This window comes from Lithobates pipiens, unplaced genomic scaffold (genome assembly GCF_037356315.1).
Source record: "Lithobates pipiens isolate NorthernLeopardFrog02 unplaced genomic scaffold, aLitPip1_a1.2 Scaffold_175, whole genome shotgun sequence".
Lineage (NCBI taxonomy): Eukaryota > Metazoa > Chordata > Amphibia > Anura > Ranidae > Lithobates > Lithobates pipiens.
Window position 1 is genome coordinate 372,008 of NW_027507757.1, and position 9,461 is coordinate 381,468.

Here is a 9,461-nt window from a genome sequence, read left to right on the forward strand (position 1 = left end):
ATCAAGTTTGGATTGTGTGCTATTATATACCGCCTAGCAAATGGTTGCTGCTGGTCTGATCGGGGGGGGGGGGGGCAATAGAGGAAATAATGTGACATTGAAGTGTACATGGGGGATAAGAAAAAGTGTGTGTTGACTCTGAATAATTGTATTCTCATTTACCCTCAAGTCAGTCATTTGTAGATCACTTATTGACTTTTTTTTTTTTTTTTTTCTTGCAGGTTTACTTCCAGTTTGAGCAAGACATGATCACCATACATCTACCTACCGGAAATCCTCTCTCATTTCCAGTCCGCTTTCCCATAGAGGTGATCTCCTACTTGTCTTTGGTGGACCTCCAGCTCAAATCCATCACATTCAAATGAAGAATCCCACAGAGGAACCGCCTGTCCCCCACATGTCCCTATCCAGGATCTGTGAAATGTCCATAGTGGCCAAAGATTCTTATCTTGTAACTCTGTTCCTGCTGCTCATGTAGCCATACATTGTGCTTTACCCAGTACTAAAAATGGATTTCATACACCTTTCAAATAAAATCAAACAAGCTCCATTGTGTGTTTTTTTTTTTCATTTTTGGGGGGCCGGCGGGGGTAGAAACATTTGTGCAGCTGTCTTTCAAATGCAGTGTGACATAAAATATTGCAACAACCACTTATTTGTTTTGGGGGTTCTATGTAATTTTCGATTCCAACGGTGAAAAAAAAAAAAGTGATAACTCTTGCTGTTTTTAATTGTGCAGCTCTAACAAGATCTATGGCATCTCTTCAGCTTTGAAGCCTGGCTAATAGAACTGGTCAGGATTCCACCCCCTTGGTTTTCAAAGCCCCCAGCTGTCGGCACAAAACATGTCCCAGTTTGAGGACCTGCCATCTTTACAGCTAAAGTGCCAACAGTTGCTCAGCAATGTCTTGCTAACTCAGTGAAGTTGGTCTTTTGACTGCAAAATTAGGCCCTCTCTCATTTGTTCCCAGCGTTTGGGAGTTCCCGTCTTATAACCACAATCTGTCCTCTTGCCCTGGCCAGAGCAGGGTTTTGCATCTTGGCTGTGCCAAAAACCTACCTTAATTAGGGAGGTTGGGACTAGAGGCTCTCCTCCAGTATAACCTATAAAGTGGAAGTCTTCCCACCCCCGCAGAGGGCAGCTCAGATTTAGGAGCCATCTCCCTGGCGCTGCCAACCTTCTCACTTTGGGCTTGGGAAGCATGACTGAGGGACCTGCCAAAGCGGTTCTCTATATTCTTCCCCCCCCCTACCAAATTAACCAGATAAACTCCTTTCATCTGGAGTTGAAAGGCCATAGCAGCCTTTTATTACAAAACAATTAAATACCCAGCACCCCCTTCAAAGACCCAATAGACCCCTGTCTGCTACTATGACAAGAAAATAACAGCCTCAAATTGAATGGCTGTCTAAAACCTAAATCTTGAAAAACCTGCTACATATACCCCCAGCACCTGAAGAAAATAGGAAGCACCCTCAGACCAACACAAACAAGGGAGGGTGGGGGAAACATCTCTGACGAACTCAGAAAAAAAAAACCTCCTCCCTCAAAATACCCCTCAGCTCTGCAACCCACCAATCTGGTAAGCGGAATACTACCTTCAAAATCGCACCACTAAATACCCCACCTCCTCTGCATGCTCCAGTCACGCTGCCCCCTCCTAGTTTCACTCACCTTCAGGCACCCCAGATGTTTTGGAACTACATTTCCCATGATGCTCAACTACACTGCAGAGTGCAAGAGCATCATGGGAAATGTAGTTCCAAAACATCTGGGGTGCCAAGGTTCGTCATCATTTGGGAGGGTCTGTTATACACATGACTAGGGCACCACCAATGTCCACAACACCATGGTAATCACTACCTATCCCCAAATTAAACACTTGTACCCAAATAATGAGGCCACGTTTGGAGAAAATGTGAATGCATTGGCTAACACACCGTTATCTGAGATACAACACAGAACTCCATATTTTAGATGGTTCCCTACTAAAAACTATTCAAGGAAATCTGAATGTCTCTGAAGACCTCAATCATCATAACCTTATGACTAACGAGATTAAATGCAGGCTGGGTGTTCTGTTCTAATCTACTTTTTTTTAATTTTATATATATATATACACATCGAGTACAGAACCAAGGATCATTTTGTGCTACTAAATGGTATGGAATTTGATAGACCTCCCCCCAGCAACAATAGACCCCCCAAAAAAAAAAAAAAATAGATTCCCAGTGACAATAGATCCCCACAGCAGTCAGCTTCAATAGAATACATTCAGTGCTGGAGGTTCCGGAGATGCGTTCCCCCCACATTCCCACTGAAAAAAAAAGGCCTGGTTACCTTCATCAAAAAAAAAAAAATCTCTGCCCTCCTCTACAGCTCCCCTTTTAGAAAAAGCCATCCTCTAGAGATGGGGCATGGGAGCGAGATGCCCCAGAGCTACTAAGACGTAGGGATGAGCTCAGGCGTGTTCACATGTCCATGTGCAGAGCCCGCCAGGAAGTTGGCGCAGCGCTGCGCTAATCACAGGCAGTGAGACTTTGCCTGATCTCTGCAGCCATCGGGGCAGCGTCTCACTGCCTGTGATTAGCGCAGCACCGTGCCGACTTCCTGGCGGGCTCTGCACATGGACCATGCGAACACGCCGGAGCTCATCCCTATTAAGACGTCACCTCCTGACCTGCATTATTCATCTAAAGGGCCCTTTCCAGGGCTGAAGCCCCAGACCAGGTGGTGCAGACCATGGGAGGTCTGGGCAGAGTCCTCTTATGTGAGAAGTGGTGGAAACCAGGGAATGTGTGTGCCATCTGGGAGCATGCCCTACTGGACAGAGGGATATTGGGAAGTGACTGACATACTATAGAACAGCGTTTCTCAACCCCACTCCTCAAGGTGCCCCAACAGGTCACGTTTTCAGGATTTCCCTCAGACGGAACAGCTGTGGTAATTACTAAGGCTGCTTTCACACTCCAGCGGGAGCGGCGTCGGCGGTAAAGTGCCGCTATTTTTAGCGGCGCTTTACCGTCGTTTTAGCGGCGGTGTGCGGGCGCTAGCGGGGTGGTTTTAACCCCCGCTAGCGGCCGAAAAGGGGTTAAACCCGCCCGCAAAGCGCCACTGTAGCGGCGCTTTGCCGGCGGTATTGCCGCTGTGTCCCATTGATTTCAATGGATAGGAGCGATGAATACACCGCTCCTTCACCGCTGCAAAGATGCTGCTAGCAGGACTTTTTTCACCGTCCTGCCAGCGCATTGCTCCAGTGTGAAAGCCCTCCGGCTTTCACACTGGAGTTAAAGGGGCCGGTTTTTTTCAGGCGCTACACAGGCGCTATTTTTAGCGCTGTAACGCCTGAATACCGCCCCAGTGTGAAAGCAGCCTAAGGCAGTGAAACTGATCAGATCACCTGTGCAAAATAATGGAGAGCCTGAAAACATGACCTGTTGAGGCGCCCTGAGGATTGGAGTTGAGAAACATTGCTATGGAAGGTGTCTTCATCCCCCTCAGCTGCAGGTCCTGTGATGAGGTGATGGACACTAATGGTGAGGACTAGGGATGAGCCGAACACCCCCCTGTTCGGTTTGCACCAGAACCTGCGAACAGACCTAAACTTCGTGTGAACTTTAGAACCCTATTAACCTCCCTGGCGGTACGATTATTTCGGATTTTAGGTGCTAAAAGCGGTACCATTATGTTGCATGAAAATTTGGCGTTTTATATTGTAGTCCTGTAATTCTTAGCAATAACTCTCTTAAATCTGTCCAAACCAGAGTCTAGCAGACATCCCGGGTATGATAAAGTTTGAAAAATTAAATCATAAATTATAATATAATAAATAATTATAAATAATTGTACCAAATAATAATATAACAATAATAAAAATTATTCAATAATGTAATCAAATCAAAAACACTGAAATTTGCTCAGTTGCAGAATTGTCACTGTCATTACTTTTCAGTATTTGATGACGGATCTCCCCACAAATCGCTATCGCTCAATTCTGCGAGTGATTCTAATTTATTATCGCTGTTTTCTAGCTGGTCTAAAATCATTTTTGATGTACAGTGACAGTTTTGGTTGCTATGGGCAATCTCCAGTTTCCAGGCATAAAGAACAGTTTTTATTATATAAAACTGCATGCAGGACACTGGGCAGACCACTAGGGACAACGGGGATGTGAAATATTTACATACAGCAATGTAATCTGTAAGATTACATTATACTGTATGTATACTGTTTGTTTCACTTTTTGAATTTGGCGCCGATCTCCGTCCCCGTGCGTCGCAACGCTCGCAGGGCACGGAGATCGGCGATGTAATGCATCGAGCGAGACACGGCTCGCTCGTACAGCGGGGAGACAACGCTGGATCCGAAGGAGAAGGTAAGTAAACCTCCTCCTGGATCCAGCGACGCTGTCCCGAGTCTGACTCGGGGATACCGCTTTTGGTATGAAAAATCCACCCCGAGTCAGACTCGGGAATACCGTCAGGGGGGTTAAAGTCTATGGGACTCGAACGTTCACAATCTAAAGTGCTCATTTTAAAAGGGAAATATGCAGGTTACTGTCCTAAAAAGTGTTTGGGGACCTGGGTCCTGCCCCAGGGCACATGGATCAATGCAAAAAAAAAGTTTTAAAAACTGCCGTTTTTTCAGGAGCAGTGATTTTAATCATGATTAAAGTGAAACAATAAAAGTGTAATATTCCTTTAAATTTCGCAGCTGGGGGGGTATCTATAGTATGCCTGTGAAGGGGCGCATGTTTCTGGTGCTTAGAACTGTCCCTGCACAAAGTGTCATTTGTGCAAGAAAAAAAGTCTTTTAAAATCACTTGCGGCTATTGTCGGGTCCCGTAATACAGAGAACACTCAATGAGTGTTCTCTACATTAGCCGACAATTCATTCATTCATTGATAAATAAATAAAAAATAAAAAGCGTGGGGGTTCCCCTAAATTCAATTACCAGGCCCTTCAGGTCTGACATGGATATTAAGGGGAACCCCGTGTCAAATTTAAAAAAAAATTGACGTGGGGGCCCCCCTAAATATCCATAACCAGACCCTTCAGGTCTGATATGGATATTAAGGGGAACCCCGCATCAAATTAAAAAAAAAAATTGACGTGGGGGTCCCCCTAAAAATCCATATCAGACCCTTTATCCAAGCACGCAACCTGGCAGGCCGCAGGGAAAGAGGGGGGGACGGGAGAGCAGCCCCCCCTCCCTCCTGAACCGTACCAGGCCACATACCCTCAACATTGGGAGGATGCTTTGGGGGTCTGTGACCTCTCAAAGCACCTTGTCCCCATGTTGATGAGGACAAGGGCCTCATCCTCACAACCCTGGCCGTTGGTTGTGAGGGTCTGCGGGCGGGGGGCTTAACAAGGGGACCCCCAGATCCCGCCCCCCCTGTTTGAAATGGTAAGGGGGTACAAAAGTACCCCTACCATTTCACAAAGAAAGTGTCAAAATGGTTAATTAAGACAAACACACTTTTGAAAAATTCCTTTATTAAAAATAAAAAAAATTAAAAAAAAGATTCCAGCGGTGCTAATCCACTCTTGCTATCCAGCGACGGGTCTCCGGGGTCCAGCGATGGATGATCATATCCAGCGACGGGGGATCTCTCAGTCCAGCGCTGTCCATAAATCCTACTTCTGTCTCCACTCCGGAGACACTGCAGAGATCCCAGCGCTGACGTTTCTTATATTAGGAGGGCGGGGCCACCCGTCACCTGACCCCGCCCCTCTGACGCTGGAGAGGGAAGCCAGGGGTTCCCCAGTGACGTGTGGGTGACCCCGCCCCCTCTGATGTAACGGAAACCTGCGTTACATCAGAGGGGGCGGGGTCACCCACACGTCACTGGGGAACCCCTGGCTTCCCTCTCCAGCGTCAGAGGGGCGGGGTCAGGTGACGGGTGGCCCCGCCCCTCTAATATAAGAAACATCAGCGCTGGGATCTCTGCAGTGTCTCCGGAGTGGAGACAGAAGAAGGATGTATGGACAGCGCTGGACTGAGAGATCCCCCGTCGCTGGATATGATCATCCAATCGCTGGACCCCGGAGACCCGTCGCTGGATAGCAAGAGTGGATTAGCACCGCTGGAATCTTTTTTTAATTTTTTTTATTTTTAATAAAGGAATTTTTCGAAAGTGTGTTTGTCTTATTTAACCATTTTGACACTTTCTTTGTGAAATGGTAGGGGTACTTTTGTACCCCCTTACCATTTCAAACAGGGGGGGGGCCGGGATCTGGGGGTCCCCTTGTTAAAGGGGGCTTCCAGATTCTGATAAGCCCCCCGCCCGCAGACCCTCACAACCAACGGCCAGGGTTGTGAGGATGAGGCCCTTGTCCTCATCAACATGGGGACAAGGTGCTTTGAGGGGTCACAGACCCCCAAAGCATCCTCCCAATGTTGAGGGTATGTGGCCTGGTACGGTTCAGGAGGGAGGGGGGGCGCTCTCTCGTCCCCCCCTCTTTTCCTGTGGCCTGCCAGGTTGCGTGCTTGGATAAAGGGTCTGATTTGGATTTTTAGGGGGACCCCCACGTCAATTTTTTTTCAAATTTGATGCAGGGTTCCCCTTAATATCCATATCAGACCTGAAGGGTCTGGTTATGGATATTTAGGGGGACCCCCACGTCAATTTTTTTTTTAATTTGACACGGGGTTCCCCTTAATATCCATGTCAGACCTGAAGGGCCTGGTAATTGAATTTAGGGGAACCCCCACGCTTTTTTTTTTTTATCAATGAATGAATGAATTGTTGGCTAATGCAGAGAACACTCATTGAGTGTTCTCTGTATTACGGGACCCGACAATAGCCGCAAGTGATTTTAAAAGACTTTTTTTCCTTCACAAATGACACTTTGTGCAGGGACAGTTCTAAGCACCAGAAACATGCGCCCCTTCACAGGCATACTATAGATACCCCCCAGCTACGAAATTTAAAGGAATATTACACTTTTATTGTTTCACTTTAATCATGATTAAAATCACTGCTCCTGAAAAAACTGCAGTTTTTAAAACTTTTTTTTGCATTGATCCATGTCCCCTGGGGCAGGACCCGGGTCCCCAAACACTTTTTAGGACAGTAACCTGCATATTACCCTTTAAAATTAGCACTTTAGATTTCTCCCATAGACTTGTATAGGGTGTTCCGGCTTTTCGAATTTGCTGCGAACAGCCCAAATTGTTCACTGTTCGCTGAACAGGCGAACAGGCAATGTTCGAGTAGAACATGAGTTCGACTCGAACTCGAAGCTCATCCCTAGTGAGGACTTAGTATACATGGAGAAGTGCTTAGAGTTGCCACCTCATCCCTTTAAACCCAAACACATATGAATTACACGGGTTCTGAGGCTGATTTCATGTAGATAAGGCACAGAGAATAATTTGTCCCACACCTCTCATAGCCAGGTGTATAGACATTCCATGCCATCCATAGCCAGGTGCATAGATGTCAAACACCTCTCATAGCCAGTTGTACAGGCATCATACAACACTCATAGCTAGATGCAAAGATGTCCCAAGCCACCCATAGCCAGGTGCACAAATATCCCAAGCCACCCATAGCCAGGTGCACATACATTGCAAGCCACCCATAGCCTGGTGCACAGACATTGCAAGCCACCCATAGCAAGGTGCACATACATTGCAAGCCACCCATAGCCTGGTGCACAGACATTGCAAGCCACCCATAGCCTGGTGCACAGACATTGCAAGCCACCCATAGCCTGGTGCACATACATTGCAAGCCACCCATAGCCAGGTGCACAGACATTGCAAGCCACCCATAGCCAAGTGCACAGACATTGCAAGCCACCCATAACCAGGTGCACATACATTGCAAGCCACCCATAGCCTGGTGCACAGACATTGCAAGCCACCCATAGCCAGGTGCACAGACATTGCATGCCACCCATAGCCAGATGCACAGACATTGCAAGCCACCCGTACCCAAGAGTACAATTGCCCCACCCTGCCCATTCCCAGGTGCAGAGATGTCCCACACCACTCATAGCCATGTACACAGACATCACATACTGCCCATAGCCTGCGAGGTGGGGGGCAGGGAATGGAAATTGTTACTTTGGGGTCGGTTTACTAAAACTGGAGAGTAGAGAATCCGGTGCAGCTCTGCATAGCAACCAATCGGCTTCCAGGATTTTTTTTGGCAAAGCTTAATTGATGAAGCTGAAGTGAGAAGCTGATTGGCTCCCATGCACAGCTGCACCAGGTTTTGCACTCTCCAGTCTTAGTAAATATCCCCCTTTGTGTTGTAGAAATGACTTTGAGGACGGTCATCTTTTGCCCCCTTGCTGTTTGTGGTGAGTGGTGACACCCCAGCAGAGTGACGATGGGCGCCCCATGCTCAGTCACACCCCATCCACATTTAATTCATTCTCTGTAATGAATTCTCAGTCCAGGGAGAGCTGGGCGGGGTGACTCCTCCCTCCTGACTGGCTCCGCCCCCAGCAGACCTCCTATATATGAAGAGGTAGAAGTGCAGCTCATCACAAGTTTGTCGGATAAGGAAGCAGCATGGCAGATAATGTGAGTATGAGTACCGATGGAAGCTGCAAAAGCTGAGAAAATGGGTTGTGTGGGTGTGGTGTGGGTGTGGGTGTGGGTGTGGTGTGGTGTGGTGTGGTGTGGTGTGGGGAGGGTTGGGTTGCTGAGTATGGATGGTGGTGGGTATAGGGTTTCTTGTATAACTTCAGCCTCAACTTCAGCCTCAAACCCGGTCACTCCGTGGAGGTGGGGGGCTTCATTCCGCAGTTTTCTCCTTGGCCGATTCGGCCAGGGGAATTTGCCAATACCCTTTGGTGAGATCAAGAGTTGTCATATATCGGGCTGTTCCCAGCCGGTCAATCAACTCATCTATACGCGGCATGGGGTAGGTGTCAAATTTTGTAACTTTATTCAATTGTCGAAAATCGTTACAAAACCGCCAGCTCCCATCAGGTTTGAGCACTAGTACGATAGGACTGGACCAGTCACTCTGGGACTCCTCTATCACACCCAATTCCAACATCCTTTGAACCTCCCCACGTATTGCCTCCCGTCGGGCCTCTGGTATTCTATAAGGTTTTAGTTTTACCCTTTCTCCTGGCGGGGTAATAATGTCATGCTCTACGCCAGATGTTTGTCCCGGCAGCTCAGAGAAAATCTCTTTGTTACGAAGTACAAACTCTTTAACCTCCTGTTGTTGGGCTTTCGATAAGGTGTCTGCTATTCCAACCTCAGGAACTAAGCAATCAGGCTGTGTTTGTGACAAAGTCTCTGCGACTAGGGATTCCCTATCCCTCCAGGCTTTCAGCAGATTGACGTGATAGATCTGCTCCGGCTTTCGCCTTCCTGGCTGTCTAACCCTGTAGTTCACCTCACTAATTTTTTCAATTACTTCATATGGACCTTGCCATTTGGCCAGAAATTTGCTTTCAACCGTAGGGACTAGCTCCAAGACCCTAT